Source organism: Aedes albopictus, chromosome 2, assembly GCF_035046485.1.
Source record: "Aedes albopictus strain Foshan chromosome 2, AalbF5, whole genome shotgun sequence".
NCBI lineage: Eukaryota > Metazoa > Arthropoda > Insecta > Diptera > Culicidae > Aedes > Aedes albopictus.
The window spans coordinates 469,226,440-469,246,395 of NC_085137.1; the positions used below are offsets into that span (position 1 = coordinate 469,226,440).

The 19,956-nt window shown below is 37.9% G+C and overlaps 1 protein-coding gene across 4 annotated transcripts in view; it reads right to left on the reverse strand.

The window, feature by feature from the left end:
- The window catches only part of LOC109418098 (uncharacterized), a 734,843-nt gene that overhangs the window by 311,729 nt on the left and 403,158 nt on the right, over window positions 1-19,956 (reverse strand). The gene's annotated exons all lie outside the window — the stretch shown is intronic.

Here is a 19,956-nt window from a genome sequence, read left to right on the forward strand (position 1 = left end):
GCTAGCCAGCCAGCATTTTGTCGCTTGAGCCAAATACCACTGAGAAATTCATATTTCATATTTACAACAGTAACAACAACAAACCAGCCATCCGACAGACCTGGGCCCGGCAGCAGTCAGTCAGTCAGCCAGCCAGTCCAGTCGTGGACTACTTCTTCTGGTGCTGCTGCTGTAATGTTGGTCCATCGTCGCCGCCACCACCCGCGACTCCACTGTCCGTCCTCAGTCCACTGCATCACCGTCGTCGGTTGACGGTTTATTTTAGAAAATGGCGAGCAATTTGCGAAATCTGTGGCAGTTGGAATTGCCCGGGTTGGTTTGGTACGCGAGCGCGAAATGAATTTAAAACGAGCGATTAATACGTTTTCATATTTCATCGTGGCTAGCCAACCAACTAGTCAGTGCCAGAAGTGTCTTGTCTACACCAGTGGACTTGAAGTTGGATTAAGTCGAGGCTGCACAATGGAATTGCGAATTGGTGCGATTTGAGATTTACTAGACGCCAGATGCGGGGGTGGTTGTTGGTCCCCAGAGAGATTGCTCTCAATTCCCGGCACGTGGAGTTCTGCAATCGCGCAGTTGTGAGTCATTTTCCCAACTGAGGGGATCAGAAGTTAAGCATTCCATTTAAGCTCATTGGCGACGCCGTATTCCTAATTTCGATGTACACCCCAACATATATTATTGCAGTACAATGGCTGAATAAACCACTCCTAATCTTCATTTCAACATTTTTGGCTGAATAAGCTGTTATAAACTATAAGCTCAAACATTTCGATCTTCAATCTCAGCTATTTTCAATGAGTACCATTGAATTTATTACCCTTTTTACACCCAAAGAAGGGTATAAATATCGCTCGAAAAACCGACTTTCGATCCGAGGCCCGGAGGGTCGAGTCTCATATACCAATGAACTCTGCTCGATGAACTGAGCAAATGTGTGTGTGTGTGTGTGTGTGTGTGTGTGTGTGTGTGTGTGTGTGTGTGTGTGTGTGTGTGTGTGTGTGTGTGTGTGTGTGTGTGTGTGTGTGTATGTGTGTGTGTGTGTGTGTGTGTGTGTGTGTGTGTGTGTGTGTGTGTGTGTGTGTGTGTGTGTGTGTACGTTACAAAAAAAAGTCACGCACGTTTCTCAGCCGTCTGTCAACCGATTTGAGTTATCTTGGAAGCAAATGAAAGCTACTACATCCTAGTAAAACGCTATTGATTTTTTTCCGATTGGACGTTTGGTGACCGACATATCTCTCGAAGAGTACTTATGAGTCATACATCTAAACTTTTTAAGATTTTTGACCAAGTGTATCATAATAAATATCCCTGCTGTTTGTCAACCGATTTGGGTTCTCTTGGCACCAAATGAAATGCAGTAGCTTTCATTCCTAGTAGATCGCTCAGAAATTTTATTTCGATTGGACATTTGGTTACAGAGATATCTTTCGAAGAGTACTTAGGATTTATACAACTAAACTTTTTGAGATTTTTGACCAAGTGTATCATAATAAATATCTCAGCCGTCTGTCAACCGATTTCGGTTCTCCTGGCACCAAATGAAAGCTACAACATTCTAGTAGAATCCTATACAGTTTCATTAGGATTGGACATTTGGTTACCGAGATATGTTTCAAAGAGTACTTGGGAGTAATACATGTTAACTTTTTGAGAGATTTTTGACCAAGGGTACCATAATAAATATCTCAGCCATCTGTCAACCGATTTGGGTTCTTTTAGCACCAAATGAAAGCTGCAATATCCTTGTAAAAGGCCCTGAATTTTTTTTTTCGATTCGACATTTGATTACTGAGATATCTTACGAAGAGTATTTCAATAAATTCTTTTTTTATTTTATTATTATATTCACTTGTTATCTTGCATGAGATTTTGACCATTATATGGGAAATAATTTTTCAATAAATAATGCTGATCTCATATATAGTGTATACTATAGCAGGTTATTGTTTTCAACAAAATTATAAATAACAAATTACAAATAAACAGGAATTCTATGAAAACTAACAATATGTTAAATGAAAGATTTGAATTTATATATTGTGGGAAAAAATGCAAGAACCGGACAGCCAAAATAACTAGCTAATGCCAAAACTGATTAACTTAGTAGATATATCATTTTTGTCCTTTCTACACCATAACCATGAATACCAAGTACTTCGGAGCTAATTTAATCGACTGACTAAGAGATATTAGACAAAGTGTTTCTCGGTGATTTTCTTATCCATTTATTAATCGATTCAAGATCTTATGGCAGTTAACAAAAGATACAATATTCCAGAATATGTAAGCTATTTTTTAAACATTCCATACAAGATTCTAGGAGGTGTCTGGCATTTCTGGTAGTTTAGCCCATGGTCCATGATGATATTTTGGAAACCAATCCTCTAGATGCCAAATCCATAATATTTTCTAGAACTTTCGGTCAATAGCACGAAATAAATATGTTAAATACAAATAATACAACAATAATTTCAATAAGTGTAAGAAGGGTTCTGTTCACCATAGGTGGATTAATTCATTTATTTAGTTTACATCAAATTCATGATAATACCGAATTAAATCAGGATTATTTTATTGAGGATTAAATCAGGTCTTATTTTATTGAGTTTATGAAATTCGAAAAGTCTTCTTCAAGAGTCATGAAGACTAAGGTTCATACTTACACAGGCTCAGGGAGCTACGTTTTATTAAGAGGTGAGTACACTGGAACCTATTTTTATGCACCTGGCTGGGGTCCATAAATGAGAAAGGTTAAAAGGAGAGAAAATTGTGCATAAATTAAGTCAGGGTTCAAATGAGGAAACTTAATTCGTGAGAGCAGGTCTTACTCCTGGGCATTTGAGATGGCGATGAGGGAGTTTTCAGGAAGTTCCCAGAGAGCCCAAAAGAAGAGAGCTCCAAGGGGCTTTCGCAGCGTTTCAGGGGATTGTTTCAGGAGAATTCAGTAGACCCAGGAGGTCGTTTTGACGGGTTTTGTTGGCGCTTCAGTTGGATTATGAAGTAATGACGGGCATCGGTAGCCAGGAGTCGTTTATAGGGGAATGCAAAGGGAGTTTACAGGGGCACTTCAGAGGGGTCCCTAGGGTTTTCAGGTGAAATGGGATACCCGGAGATTTAAAGGGCGTTCCAGGCAGTCCCAAAGGACACTTCAAGAGATCTCAGAGGCATTTAGGAGTTTTCGGGGGTGCCAAGAGATCTCATGGGCGTTTCAAGAGGGTCACATGGGGTTTAAAAAGGTACTAAGATGTCTCAGTGGCGTTTAGGGGATCTCAGGGCGTTTCAAAGGCCTCCAAGGGGGTCTGACGGGGGTTTAGGAGCGTTTCTGCAGGTCTCAGGGGTTCTAAGGGGACTGATGGGAACATCAAGTGGTCTTAGAAGCGTTTATGGCGGTTTCAGGGGGTACTAGGAGCTCTCTAGGGCGAACAAGAGGGACCCAGGAGGTTTCAGAGGGGCACATGAGAACTTGGGACGTTTAAGGGAGTCTCAGGGTCATCTCAGGTGGGTTAAGGGAGTTCCGGGGGTCTCAGGGGCGCTTCATGGGTCTCAGTTTCAAGGAGGATCCAGCGAGTCCCAGGGATTCTCAGGCGTGTTTCAGGAGGCTTCGGGAGGGCCTCAGGGACGTTTCTCAAGGGAACCTAGGGAAGTTCCAGAGGATCTCAGGAGTCCCAGGGGGTTTCAAGAGATACCAAGAGGTCTGAGTGGCATTGCAAGGGTCTCAGTGGGATCTCAGGGGGAGCTTCAGAGGCCTCAGGGACGCTTCAAAGAATCTCAAGGAAATTCAAAGAGAGACCAAAAAAAGTGTCAGGGAACTTATGCAAAAGAATTTATGATAAAACTTTTTTATCGTAGTGATAGTATATCTAGTACTGTTTTATAAAAATGTGATACATTAAACTAACATATTCACTGAAACAAAACCAAGGGTAAAAACCCTTCAAATGCCATTTTTGGCCTAGACATTCGTTTAGCCGAGGTAAATGAAAAATTGGGTTTCAATAGATTTTTTTGCAATTTCGTGAGTATATTTCGTGCATATACTCCAAGGCATTTAGTTTATGACATGTTAGCAAGATAATTGACCTTAAAAGTTTATTTATTTGTGAAATTCAGAGAAATGTTATAAAAAAAATGTCCTGATAAGGAGAAGCGACGATAAACAAATTTATTTACGAAAAATGATTTCTGTAAACACTCAAACGTAAGCTATATTAGCAGTTTCGAAAATATGGCACAGAATTATTGTTAGAAATGTTCAAATTATTGCATAAAATGCCACGAAAAAATTAAGTATATTGGTTTTTGGTTGGTTAAACTTTAAAATGGGATTGATAAAAGCTAAAATAAACAGTTCTGCATTGAAATAAATACGTGCCCTATTCCTCTTTGGAGTATACCTGTTTGATACTAGCATTACTAAATGAGTTAGAAGACTGCAAAGTGAAAGAACTGGAATAAGTGTCAGATTTTTTGTACCCTGTTTATTCAAAAGCAGATGCTCATACAAAAATGCAAGATATGGTCAAACAATTGGCTTATTTCATTAAATCTGAAGAAATATATTATAAATAAGTCTAAGTAGTGAACCACATTCATTTTGAACATGATTTATTTGAAAAGAATGACTAAATTATGAAACAAGTAGTTCATGCTTGAAATTTGAATACTTTCGGTGCCATTTCTCGAAATATGAGTCGTCCAATGTATGTTATTTCAGCCAGAATACAGTATAAAAGATATTGGGAGCTATTAGAAGACGTAATAGTAGTAAACGCTGTGATTTATGCAAGTGAAACCATCATATTTCATCAAAACAATACTTAAATAAGTGATTTTTTGATGGTTTGCCTTATTTTTTTTTCTGCTGAAAACATTGTTTTTCGTTAATTTTCGACCTGCTTTGGTCATGAAACTTTCATTAGACTCTTTTGAAACACTTCCGATAAAAATAACTACATCAAATCTCATTTTGGAAACATTTACATTATTATGACATATTTATATGAGATGCATGCAAAATTAATATGGCAACACTTCCAAAAACGACCTAATTCATGATTTACAAGTCGATCTATAATGGATATTTTTCGAAATTTGATAGTTTTTTATTATGGAATTCTAAAAATTGTACAATTCGGCTAAACGAATGTCTAGACAAAAAATGACATTTGAAGGGTTTTTACCCTCGTTTTTGTTTCAGTGTATATGTAAGTGTGATGTATCACATTTTTATAAAATAGTACTAGATATAAAAGTTTTATCATAAAATCTTTTGTATGAGTTTCCTGACGCTTTCTTGAAAATTTTTTAGCCTTGGCTAAACGAATGTCTATCATTGTAGTTTCAGGTACTACAAGATGATGTCAAGGGCGTTTCAAGTGAGTTTCAGAGGGTTTCAGGGGTACCAGTACACTGTGACACACACTGGGATCCTCTTAAAACACCCCTGAGATCTTTTCAGACCTTGAGACCTTTTTCTTATGCACAATATTGGTTCTGAATAGCTCTCTCTCATTTCATGCTGGCCATAAATAAAAGTGCATAAAAATAACCTGCATAAAACGAGGTTTAGTGTACAAAGACTCTTTAATGGTGCCCAAGAATTCCCTTAACCATCCTCGTGCATTAGGGTTATTTTTGGCCCAAACCGTGCGCTACGATAGCGAGCTTCTGCCAATGTGGTGCATTAGGAATGATATTTATATGCTACCGAATCAGCAAGTATAATCAGTCTGAAACATTCATTCCCAGCAAACCAGCAGTCATATTACCATGTAAGTCTAAAGTTATATTGATGAACAAATTAAGTTAGAATTATATTAGGTGCATTAACAGATTGTGTGAAATCGTATATGAAGTCCACAATTTGTTCCGATTTCATTTGGCAGTATTAGTAATTGTAACTACGCGTTGACAATTATACAACTTCAAGTTGGCATTCTTCAACAACTTCAAATGCACTTGTTGCGACTCCATTGTAATCTTAAATGCGAGATTACATATGAGGTCATATTTGTAAAAATGAAGTTATACGGGGCCGAAACCTGGTGGGAGCGGCACTGAATGATACAAATTAAGTATTACTGAAAATATTTCGCTAGGCATTTCCTACTAGCAGCTCCAAGGACAGCTCTGTACAAGTCCCAGCCCAGCCGTATCGCGGATCAGCAGCTGCGCTGTTCTAGGTATATGTTTATCCCGATCCCCGAACGTTTTATACATTCTGAATCTGCTGGACAGCCTGGTATCAGCATAATTAAACATTTTTACGAGACCACCAAAATCTGATTTAACTTTCCATGCATTTTCACCACCAACTTTGTCAACATTCATACTCTCAATCAATAGGCTGACACGACTTGTTGATATTTTATTGTTTGTGAAAAAGAGATCATATAAAGCATCAAACTAAGTTATATATGAAATTATATAAAAGGCCGAATGAATATGTCTAGAATTGTATCAAAATGATATTGTCAGTACATACATACATATGAACTCCAAAAGGTGTATGGATAGAGCAAATCTGAGTATGTTAAAGAATCCTTTTTGAACAAATAAGTATTCACATAGCTGACTTGCGACTGAGTAATGCCAACAGCATTGTTGGATGGGTTTTAGTGCACAGTTTTATCACCCGATACTGGCCCTTGTGGCCAATCAGACCGGTCATCTAATTATTTATATTTGCTTAAATTCCACATCCTACAACAGTTAGTGATTGACACAGTGGTAGGATATCTGATTGATTAGCGGCAGGTCGGAAAATCTAAGCTTGGAAACTTCCTTTTTTTATATTTGAACATGTGAAAATGAAATCGTATATATTGCCAAGCAAAGTTATACAAAGAAGTTATATTACATGCCAAATGAATTCGCATGAAGTTGTATAACTCAAAGTGGTTTTCTCAAAATGTACGTATATGGCCTCCAAATTTGTGCGAATAGAGCATATTTGGTGCATCTTATACAATGTGTTTTGGATGGATAAGAGTTTACTTAGCAGAGTTGTAGCAGAGTTATGTGAATAAATTTGTTGGCTGGGATTAACTTCCTGGAACACCCCTGAAATTTCTTAAATCGCCTCTGAATCACCTGAAATTCACCTGAAAACCTGTGAAGCCCCCTGAATGTACTGAAACGCCTTCAAATAGCTCTGAAACTACTGAGGATTGTTCCTAAAGCTTTCCTGAAACCTCCGAACCTCTGATACCTACGCAAGCACCCTGAAACGTATTGAATCCTTTTCGAAAACAACCCTCTAAAACGCTATTGAAGCTGAAATTCCTTCTGGCTTGAAAACTTTTAAGTTCTCTAAAATACCTGGAAATACCTCTGGAGTCCCCTGAAATGCTTTAAAAAGCGTCGGAAACATGTGGGAAGAATTAGCATGAATGCACCAGACCTGAAAGCCTGTGAAGCTCACACAACACCGGCAACTTCTTAAAATGCATTGATACACAGTTAGAAAAAATCACCGACTTCGGTAATGTTTTACCAAAATCTCAACCGTTAAGTTTGTTTCACAGGAAAAAATCGGTAAAGGTAGCAACTTTTACCGAAATTCGTTAGAGTTTGACAGTTAAACCATAACATTTCATCGAAATTTGGTATTTTTACAGAATTTCATCATCGAACGCTCAGCGGTTGAGATTTCGGTAAAAATTACCGAACGCGATTAGCTGTGTACCCCTGGATCCACAAGCAGCTCACCAGAAGGTCTGTGAGCTCTCATAAAACACCCGAAACATCCTGAAACGCCTCCAAAGTCCCCTAGAACTTCTCAGAATCTTCTCCACAACCCCATGAAGCTTCCTGAAAGTCTCTGACAACCCCCTGACATCGCACTGAAACGCTTTGGAGTCCCTGTGGATCCCCTCTGAAGTTTTCCTGAAAGCCCTGCGAATTTCTGTGAAACCTCTTGAAGCCCCTGAAAAACGTCATGAAACGCATTGAAACGCATAGAAACTTCGCATGACTATACCTTAAGATTTTCTAGCCACTCACTAACCCTCCTCAAAACTGTTTTGTAATCTTGAGATGTATTTAGCTCAGGAACCAAGCTAGTAATTTACGTTTCTTTTCCAGAATGAGCATCTTCAAGAATGGCACGGTAAAGGGTGGGTAATTAGCGCAATACAGATCCCATTGAGATCACTAACCTCAACCTAGCAACTCCTATCCCTACATCCGCGTGGCATCGCCGGCTGGGCTGCGAGCAACCTTAGGGAAGATCGGATGACCAACCCCGGTAGGAACTTTGGTCGTAGGCTAAGAGGGAAACCTTAGCGTCTGTTCTCCAGGAGGAGCGGTTCACAACAGCGTCTGATTCCCATGTTAGTGGCGGCTGATCAACGTCCGAGTGCCAGGAAAGGACCAGGAGCCAGCCGAAAAAAAAAACATCCTAACGGAAAATCACCAACAGAACAATACGAACCGAGACCAACGGCAACGGCCCCAGCGAACAAAAAGGACTTGCGATTGGAAACTCGGTACGTGGAACTGCCGATCTCTCAACTTCATTGGGAGCACCCGCATACTCGACGATCTACTGAAGGACCGCGGGTTCGGCATCGTAGCGCTGCAGGAAGTGTGTTGGACAGGATCCATGGTGCGAACGTTTAGAGGTAGGTAATCATACCATCTACCGGAGCTGCGGCAACACACGCGTGATGGGTGACATGTTAAGGCGCGTGATCGGTTGGTGGCCGATCGACGAAAGAATGTGCAGGTTGAGGATCAACCGAAACTCCAACTTCAGCATAATAAACGCGTGCAGCCTTCACTTCGGAAGCACTGATGATGACAAAGACGCATTTCACGCGCAGCTCGAACGCGAGTACGATCGCTGCCCAAGCCACGACATCAAGATCATCGTAGGAGATTCAAAGGCTCAGGTAGGCCAGGAGGAGGAATTCAGACCGACAATTGCAAAGTTCAGCGCCCACCAACTGATGAACGACTCATTAATTTCGCTGCCTTCAAAAACATGAACATACGTACACTCCCGTGCAAAAGTTTGGGGTCACCCCCTCAAAAACATGGAAATGTTTTTCGGTCATATCTCAGTAATCTTTCATTTAATCCACTCGTTCTTAGACTCTATCGAAAGATAAAGAGTTAGATTTGATTCGTAGGTACTTTTCACAAATTTCATATGAAATTTTTAGTATAAAAAGTTAACCTTAACTTACATGTTTTTCCTAAATCTGTACGAAAAATTGTTTTCCGTGTAATTCAAAATTGGGTCGATCAAATTTTAAAATTGAAGTTGCATTAGAACCCTATTTCTATCCTCTTTGAGAGCCATTCATTAGATTTTAGCGGAAAAATTCATAACATAATTTAAATGATCGAGTGAGGTTTACAAGTCACCGTGCAAAAGTTCGGGGTCACCTTTCAAATGAAGTCTGAGTCGGATTTTTATTCAAATCGTCATTGTTTTTGGTGCAACTCCAATTCCTTCTTTGTTATTTGAATGGCAAGACACAGAAATGGTTATGAAATGTTCATAAACTAAGTTCTAGACTAAGTTAAGGAGAAAATGGGGTGTAAAATCCATACTAAATAAGCTAAGTTCGTTGTATAAAGTGCGAAAGAGGATAGAAGTGAGATAAAAATGACTAATTCGTGAACTCTACCCTATATAACTGTAAGTATTAAAACCACAAATACACCATTACCCCAAAATCCATAAGTTTCAGGAATGTTACATATTTTATTTTAAAAGGCATTTTTATCAAAAAATATCCTTTTGCTTTGCATCAAAATCTCGAATGTAATAGTACATTCGGAGAAATGACATTCGTTGTAATGGATTTTGGGGTAATGGTATATTTGTGGTTTTAATACTTACAGTTATATAGGGTAGAGTTCACGAATTAGTCATTTTTATCTCATTTCTATCCTTTTTCGCACTTTATACAACGAACTTAGCTTATTTAGTATGGATTTTATACCCCATTTTCTCCTTAACTTAGTCTAGAACTTAGTTTATAAACATTTCATAACCATTTCTGTGTCTTGCCATTCAACTATCATAGAGGGAATTGGAGTTGCACCAAAAAAAAATGGCGATTTGAATAAAATCCGACTCAGACTTCATTTCGAAGGTGACCCCAAACTTTTGCACGGTGACTTGTAAACCTAACTCGATCATTTAAATTATGTTATGAATTTTTCCGCTAAAATCTAATGAATGGCTCTCAAAGAGGATACAAATATGGTTCTAATGCAACTTTAATTTTAAAATTTGGTCGACCCAATTTTGAAATACACGGAAAACAATTTTTCGTACAGATTTAGGAAAAACATGTAAGTTAAGGTTAACTTTTTATACTAAAAATTTCATATGAAATTTGTGAAAAGTACCCACGAATCAAATCTAACTCTTTATCTTTCGATAGAGTCTAAGAACGAGTGGATTAAATGAAAGATTACTGAGATATGACCGAAAAACATTTCCATGTTTTTGAGGGGGTGACCCCAAACTTTTGCACGGGAGTGTAGCTTCTTTTCCAAAACAGCCTCCCTTATCGTTACACCTGGAGATCACCATAGCAGACGGAATCGACCACGTTCTGATTGGCGGACGACGCTTCTCTGACATTATCTACGTCAGGACCTATCATGGCGCCAACATCGACTCAGATCACTACCTATTGATGGTCAAACTACGCCCAAAACTCTCCGTCATCAACATCGTTCGGTACCGGTGACCGCCACACGTTTCACCCACATTTCCTGAACGGCATTTTCCACTACCTTAAAGCTAACAACTCTTCAGCAACCGCTTCCAACTGGGTCCAGTTTTCCCGCAGCCAACAACGTTTTTTCAACCCCGAAAAACCCGTTCCAAGTACAACTGCGCTCGGCTATGTGCAGGCTGACCAACCAGCAACCACTACTACTGGGTCGGTCGCAATCGAATCACATTTAGCTTCTTAAGTCCTAAGTCGATCAAGACTGAGCAGCAACCGTTTTGTATACAGGCAGCAGCACCAGCAACATTTACACTTTTTGCGATGGCTGAATTATGGCATAAATGGCATAAATTTTTCAAATGCCAAATAGTCGGTCGCTCGGGTTGGCTCGGTGGTCGTCCACTTCCCGCTTCTGACCAGCTAGTGCGCGGTAGTGCGCCTACCTGGCTGCTGCATATGGCAATTGTACGAGCGACCACGTTGTGCGGTGGTCTTCCAAGGGGTAGTCGATTTGGAATTGTTCATAATTGAGTCTGTGTGCGCTTGACTTGACTTGGCTTTTGCGGGGGTCCGATCCTCGTCGTCGTCGTCGTCGTCGATGACTGTTGGTACCGTTTTCCGGTTGGTAATCCATTTGACCGTGTTACGTAACGCGATTGGGTTCCTTGTTTTTTTTTCTGCGCTGTGTGGTTTGTGAGTTGGAATGCGCCATTATTGACGTTTATGAGATGATTTTGTTTTGCGAAATTGTGGCAAAGCAAATTGATGTTGATCTGTTACTGTGATTTCTTTGATTTGGGGAAGTTTATTCGGAGGTCTGAAAACAAGGTTTCATTTCAAATTGCGGATTGTTGTATCAATCAAAAAATCTCTGCAATAATGTGAATTTTCCGAAATTTCAGGAGTTTTTGGGTGGACGTTTTAAGCTTGGCAAAAAATATTGTTGAACCGAGCAGTATCGTTCATGGTTCAAAATAAAGTTCATCACATTTACCAACCATTACAACTCTAACCACTTAATTCTCACATTACAAAACCCGTCTCTAGCAGAGACAAAAGCTGACAACCTCATTTGTCTCGCATAATTTCTGCATTCCGCCCTCGCCTCCGGCGACAGTCAAAACAATTGCCTAGACCTAGACTGGAAGAGTCTTTTAAGCCAACTAAGCCATCTTACTCCACCACGGCGAAGTGAGGGCGTACAGCAGCTATCTTAACTAGCCACTGACTGCCGTCGCAAATTCCCCACAACAAGATCATGACGCAATCGAGCTGCATGCATACAGTCGGTGGGAATCTGCCTGAAACAACGACAAACGGTGGCGGCGCCATCAGCGTCCCCCAACCTCAGCAAGCAATCCAGCTCTCTCGTTGTTCGAATCATCAAGGTCTTGCTCTGGAAAAATTTGTCCCGCAACAAAAGGCGTCATTTTCGACCAGCCAGAGGCCACTTTGAAATGATGGTGTGAACCTTTTTTAAGGCGATGGGCGCCGATGAGGATAATGGCAATCTGCCACCGCCAAAATGGTGCGAAGCTGAATGGTAATGGTGAGGTCCCAAAAAGGCATTTATTTTACACGCCGGCAATATTTTACACGCCGTCGCGTTGCTTCAATTGTTGATGGCTGGTGACCGCCATCCTCCTCTGTCTGACAGGGTCCGAGACTCGGTTCTCTTCCGGTAGGTCGATGGTCTTGGACAATTGAGGATTTAATGGAATTGGCGATCTAATGGGGACATCAGCCCCGGTTTTGAGTATTGGCCGCGTTGCTTCACCACACCATCCTAATAAGGACACCGGTTCTGTGTTGGGAGTATGCGATTTAAATACACCCACCCCTGGAGCAAGGTTCTTGAGAGCAATGACGAAATAAGTGGCTCTTGCCAGTGATATAATTGTGCCATTGATTTGGGTGTAGGTGTCGTATAAAATAAAACGGGATTTGGCGAGAGTAAAATGTTCTTTTGCATGTATGAAGCAATGAATGATCCAATAAACACTGTCAAATGCCTGGTAACTTTTCAAAATTTCATAGTAGCATACCAGAAAACCATAAAGCAGTCATTTGGATCCATGAAAAATAGTCTAATGGTCTCTTCTTTTCGTAAAATTTAGAAACACAAACATTTTCTAGCGATCTTTGTACACGTTCATCTATGCGTTTCTTGAAGTCTTTCCATAAGATTTTTTATCAGAAATTCATCTACAGATTTATTCAGGAACACTTTCAGAAAATCGTTCAAAAATATTATTTTAGGATTTCTCTAGGATTTTTCCTGTGAATCTCATATTTTTTTCTAGTTTGTCCAGGTTTTTCTTTAGGAAGTTATTAAGAAATTCCTCCAACGATTTCTTCAAGAATTTCTCTGGGATTTCATCTGATGCCCTTCCAGAGATTCAGTGGATTCAACTGATGATTTTTCCAGAAATTCCTTCATTAATTTCTGCTGAGATTCCTTCTGTGCTTCCATTAAAAAGATATTTTTTTTATTTCCAGAGGTTTTTTCAATATTTTGGGAATTTCAACAAGGGATTTGTTCAAAAGTTCTTCCGTGGATTTTTCCAGAAATTCTTCAAAAAATGTCTTTACAAATCCAATTCAATCCAGAAATTCTTTAAAGGGCTTTTCCAAGACATTTTTTGAAAAAAATCATTCAATTATTTGGGCAGAAACCTCCACAAGGATTTTTTTAGAAATTTGTATTGCAGTTCCCTCACAAATAGGGGAATTTACGTATTTCCGGCCATTTATTCTCTTCGGGGTTTTTTTGTAACCTATTGAACTTAAAATTGGCCTCAAATCTTTCTCAATCAAGATGAATTATATGACCAAGTTTCAGGTAATTTGGCCGATAAAAACCTTCCGTGATGAAGAGAACAAACCTGCCCTTTGTCACCCTATCTGTTGGGATGTCTTTAGAGTTCCGTGCAGAGTTTGTTCACATATTCCTCCTGAGATTGTTCAGAAGATTTTTCAGAAATTAGACAAACATTACTGAAGAATCCTTTAAGGAATCCTTGAAGGACTTTTAATTTTTTGAAGAAATTTCTTAAAAACTCCTGGAGATACCTTTGGGATATCCGAGAAGAAATTATTGGAGGAATTTGTGTTCAAAAATTCCTGTAGCAATTTCTAAAGTTATCTCTTGATGAATTCCAGCATAAATGCCTTGCATAATGTCTAGGAAAGACCTGAAGAAACGCCTTAAAATTCCTTCTGACATCGTTGAAAAACTCTTAAAACACTTCTGGAGCAATTCTACAAGTAATTCTAAAAATGGTTGAGAAATTTCTGGAGAGATTCCTCGAAAATCCATAGTGGAATTTCTTTTAAATATCTTCAAAATGTCTGCAGAAATTTCAGAAAAAATGCACTAGTAGAATTTCTGAAGAATTCCCTCCAAAAAGTTCCTGAGATACCTCGAGGACTTTTTGAAGGAATTCTTGGAAGAACTGCTGGAGATATCTCTAAAGTAATACCCAGAAAAAATCCCCTACAGTTTTCGAACAGGTTTTCAGGAGGAATTGTTTAGAGGATCACTGAACAAATAACAAAAAAAAAAAAAAGAAAATTTCGAAATATAACCTGGAAGAACTGGAGAACCCTTTGCAAGTATTTATTGAACATTTTCTTTAAAAAAATAAAAAAAAGATGATTAACACCACCTTCAGCCATAGACTTTACAGACTTAATATTACTAACACCAGACAACGGACAACACCTGTAACACCCTGTGGCCCAGTGAATAATTTTACGTTTGACTAAAAATTGGCTTCGACTGGAGTGGGAATCGAACCCACTTATGACCCAGCTTATGAAACGCCCACACGACTGTGGCCGCTAACCGCACGGCCATGAAACACACAAAAATCCTTAAGAAATGTCAATGGATGGACTCTGGAGTAATTTTTGCAGCAATTGTTGAAAGTATCTTTGGAAACAAAAATCTGAGAAAATCCCTGAAGGAAGGTCTAAATAATTCCAAAGCAATGGGTGAAGGAACTTTTCGAGAAACTCTTGGAAGAACTTCCAGAAGAATTACTTGGGAATTTTAAAATAAATGCCCCAGAAAATCCCTGTTTAAATGGAGTAATACATGAAGGAAGAAGAATGATAAAATGGAAAAATTCAAACTATAATTTCTGAAAAGTTTCTGGAAAAAAATCTGAAATACAAAAGGAAAATCTTGAATGTTTACAATATGGATTTGATCAAAACTGTAGTTTTGAGAACGGAACTTAAAAACATCGTTTGAGTGTTTGAGAAAACATTCTCAAAACGAAAATTGAAATTAATTATTGTAATAGTGGAGCGGACCAGGTGTGATGGTTATAACACTTGATTATCACGCCGAGAACCTGGGAACGAATCGTACTCCCGACAAACTCCCAAAATGTGAGTTCTTCCTTCGGAAGGGAAGTAAAGCGTAGGTCTCGAGATGAACTAGCCTAGGGCTAAAAATGATAATAATAATAATAATTATGGTAATTTACCAATGCGTGAAAGCAATCTTATGCCAATACAAATTATGCCCTTGCAATGTGATGGTGATAAGCGTTTATTGCAATTGCTTCATTAATTTATGAATTGGTTCAGATTTTCCCTTGAAAACTGTTTCAACGTTTCTTTTCGGAATTTTGACATTGTTTGAAAAATTCTTCCGGCAATTCCGGTGTTTTTTTATAATTTTCATTTTGCAGCATTTGGTGGGGCAATGAGAGCGCAAGTCAGTCCAAAGCCGATGATAAGGAGGGGTAATGGCTGAATAGTCTTTGCTGACCACATAAACGCCATGGGATAGGAAAAGGGTATTTTGGTGTAGGATTAGGGTGTTGGTGTAGACTTGACGATATCAATGCTATTCAGATGCAAAATAATTTTAAGGCTCAATAGTGAATCGCATACCTTCCAAAACCAAAAAACAATAATTCACAAAATACCAAGCAAGTCATAGAAAGAAAAAGTGCCCGATTGTTTATTTTGCCAATTATAACAAATGGAAACTTCTACCCTCTCCGACTCGCCAGTCACCCCGGAAAAATGTCCCTTCAGTTCTGGAAAATATATTATCCCCAATTAAGCCTTTAATCGAATTGTCCGCGTGGTCTTGTAGTACCCCTGCTAGGTAAGAATCAGTCATTGCCATACATATTAAATGCTAGACATGACCCCATGGATAGCATTTGCATATGTAAAAGCTTTGCTGATGTGACTTTCCTATTAGGCAATTCTCTCATCTCATGTTTGTCTTCAAAACCTTATCAAGCTTAGAAAATTGAAGTTGATAAACAATACATTACAAGGTTAGAATTCCCATAGAATGAGATCATTCATTCGCACTACAACACCATAGGAGATAATACCACATTGGCTGATTACAGTACAAATGTGAAAAATCTCCCTTTTCCCCCTATCCGCAACCCGGGGACGCGCCCTGTTGGATTTCGAAAGCCTCGGAGAATATTACAAACTTTCAATGGCATTCCCATAAACTAACCCACATTGCCCATTCAGGGGTCTGACTGGGCCTATTACCCTCCCTCAGTTTGTAATATTCTCTCCAACTTGGAATTATATTTTCCCGGCACATAAATGACTTCGACAAATGTTCGATATACTATGCAGCGTCATGATCTGTATAACTATATCAGATGACTTGAAGATCTGATTCTTACAGAATTGTTTGCCATTGATTATACATTCAGCTATTCCAATCATTACTGCAAAGGCCATCGACCACATGCCTGAAATCAAAGCTTCCTGGAAGATATAATCCAAGCCCAGGGATTCCGGTGTTTTTTTATAATTGCATTCAAAATTTTTTCGCCAGTTAATTTTGAACATTTTTCGGAAACTATTCAATTTCTTTGAAAATTACAACGGCAATGTTTTTAAATATTCTCCCGGTTTGTCTATTGAAAATTCTTGTGGAAATTCCATTGGCAAGTTATCTTGTAATTCCTTCAATAGTTTCTGCGGTACTGTTATTGAGATTTCTTCTATTATTATTATGATAATATTTTATTGTGTTTATATTTATTCCTATGAAAAATGCTTCGACAACTCCTTCGTGGACTCTTTCAGCAGTTTCTTAAAAAAAGGTTTGGACTAGCTGTATGAATTTTCCAATATTTATTAGAGCAATTCATAGCTTGTATTTTGGAAATTCCTTCCACAAATCTATATATATATATAAATGTAGTGGCATACGTGGGACCGCGCATAACTTGCGAACGGCTGGTCAGATTTGGGTCGTCTAAGTTTTGTTCTGTTAGTTTTCACCCAAGAAAGGTTTATGAGGCCAAAAACATTGGAAAATTAGGAGTTTTTGAAAATCGGGGTTTCGTACATTTTGAACGGGGACTTGGGCGCTTGGCTAGGGACTTGAAACGTCAAAAAACGCAGTAGGCAAGACAAAGTTTGCCGGGGACAGCTAGTTTTTTATAAATTCATGCAACAAATGTTTTTGAAATCATTCGGTAGTTACGGCAATTTTAATAGAAATATGTTTCGCCATCTATTCGAAAACTTCACACTATATAAGAAATTGCTTCCACAACTTTTTCGGCATTTTTTTTTGGAAATTCCTCGGCATTTTTTATATAAAGCATTCACTAGAAAAAATTTCAGACGATTGCCATTGGAAATCAGAAATTTCCAATTGATTATGGAGATATCAAAGCAAATTCAGCAAGAATTAGAAAATGAAATTGCCGAATCAATTTCCAATGGCATTCTTGTAGGAAAATTTCGAAAAAATTTCCGAGAAACTGCCTGAGAAATTACCATTGGGATTGTCAAAAGATTTTCCGCAGAAGTTGCCGAAGACATTAAAAAAAATGTTACCGGAAGTCCTATGACAATTTCCAAACAAAAGAGAAGAATCAGCCCAGGCTGAAAATCTTTATAATAGAGACACAAAAAAATCCAAAGAAATCCCTTAAGTAATTTCCAAAAAAGATTTCAATGTATTTTTTCGAGAAATCCCAAACAAATTTCCATAGGAATTCACAAAAAAAAAATGTCTGCATGACCCCACAAAGAATATGCTGGAGAAATTTCTGAACGGATTCTCAAAAGAATTGCTCGAGTTATTTCCAAGAGAATTAACATGCAGTTTTCCAGTGACATTGCCAAATAAACTTTCAAAGGGATTGCCGAAGGACTCCTGAAAGTAATTTTCGAAAAGGTATTCAAAGCAATTGGCGGGGGAATTTTTAAAGCTTTTTCGGAAAGAACTGTCGAAATCGTACTGTAAATATTTCCAAAATTTTCTTCACAGAATACCTCAAAGACATTTTCTTGGCGAATTTTGATGAAATTCAAAAAAAATTAAAACAAGTTTGAAAGAAATTGTCGAAGAACATTCTCAAAAAAAAACCAAAGAAATTCAAAAAAGCATTTCTGATTCTGAATTCTCAAAGTGATCGTCTAAAGAATTCATAGAAATTTCAGAAGAAATTCACAAAAAAAGGTTTGTAAATTCCTTCTGCTATGAATTCTTAAAGGAATTGCCGAAAGATTCCTCCAAAAGAAAATGTCACATAAGCTGGAAATTTTCATAAGATCACTTCCATAAGATCATCATCACTTTTGAAAGTCATAAACTTATCTTTGAGTTCCTCGCACAAAATTCTTCAGGATGTAATTTACAAAGAGAGAAAAATTCAATTAAAACACTTCTATATATTCTCATCGAGAACTTTAAAGCATTGTTCTTTTCAATTTCTAACATGAGTAAATCTGTGGTTTTCATATTTATTGTTTATTGTTTTTTACTCTTATTTCTTTTTAAATTAAAAAAGTCTTCACTCTTGGAATTCAATTCACAGTCTTCCGAAAGGTTTCATGAGAAATGTCTGCCAAAGGTTTTCCGCATACCGATTTAGGCATATTCTGATGAAATCTCCCATATTCTGATGAAATCTCCCCTTCACTGATATTGCTGAAAGTAGAAACTATCTTTAAGTTTATTAGAATCCCAAATAATTTCCGTTAAGAGATACAACCATTTTTTCATGCGATTTTGTTTTTTTTTCAGGAAAGTGTTTCCAAGTTTTCGACATTCCGCCAAAGGATTCAACTACCTAAGCTTTTACAACTACATAATACAAAACATGTATCGTTTTGGGAATTCTGCTTTATTAGTCTGAAGGAATTTCTCAGGAGTCCATGAAAAAATTTTGGAAACAAATCATGAAGATTTCCTAAGAGAATGCTCAGAGAAGTATTTGAAAGAATTTTAAAAACAGTCCTTAGAGATTTTCTAAGGAATTCTATGGAAGAATTTATGACAAAAATGAGGAAATTACTGAAAAATTCCTGTTTTTCTGAAGGAATTGCTGGAGGAATTTTTGAAGGATCTGTGGAAGATTTTCCGAGAGAATTTCAAGAAAAATTTCTGAAACAATCCGAAAAAGCATTTCTAAGGTATTCCATGAAATGTTTTCAAGATGTTAATATATTAAACTTTAGCGCAATATCCATAGGATCAGAGGAATTTCGAAAGAAATTCACAGAGGTATTTGTGAAGAAATTCATAGAGAAACTTCTAAAAAAATGGAAAGGAACTCCTGGAATACACGGAGAAATATCTGAAGGAAAATCCGAAAGCAAGGATTGTCTGAATGTATTAATGCAACAGTTTAAAAAGCCATTAATGTAAGATTTTCTAGAAAAGCTCTTCAAAATATTCTGGAGCAATCTCTGGAGGAATTTCTAAAGAAATCTGTAGTAGACTTTATAAAAGAGTTCTTGGAAAACATTTTTAATGAATTCCAAGGGGAAGAAAGAAGAAATCTCTTTAAGAATTTCTTAAAGAACCCCACGAAGAATTTGTTTTTGTAACTACTAAGAAAATTATTGAAAGAATCCCTTTTGAAATTTTAAATGTAATCCATGAAGCAATTTCGGATGAAATGAATAAAAGGTTTTCTAAAAAAATCGTCGACGATTTTTTTTTTGAATTCATGATTAAAACTTTGGAGAAGTTTCTGAAGAGATTCTAAGTTTTTGATTTTCAAAAGCCATTCGTGGAAGATATTCCAAGAAAATCCCCAGAGGGATTTCTGAAAGAGTTCTTTGACGAATTTCTGAGGAAGTTCGTGGAATGTTGTTTTCCAAAGGAATGCATTGCAAAATTTAAGGAGGAATCTCAAGAGAAATTTGAGAAGCGAACTCTAGAGTAATTTCAGAAGAAATCCTCTGAGGCATTTCTGAAGCAATTCATACAAGAATTTCATAAAGA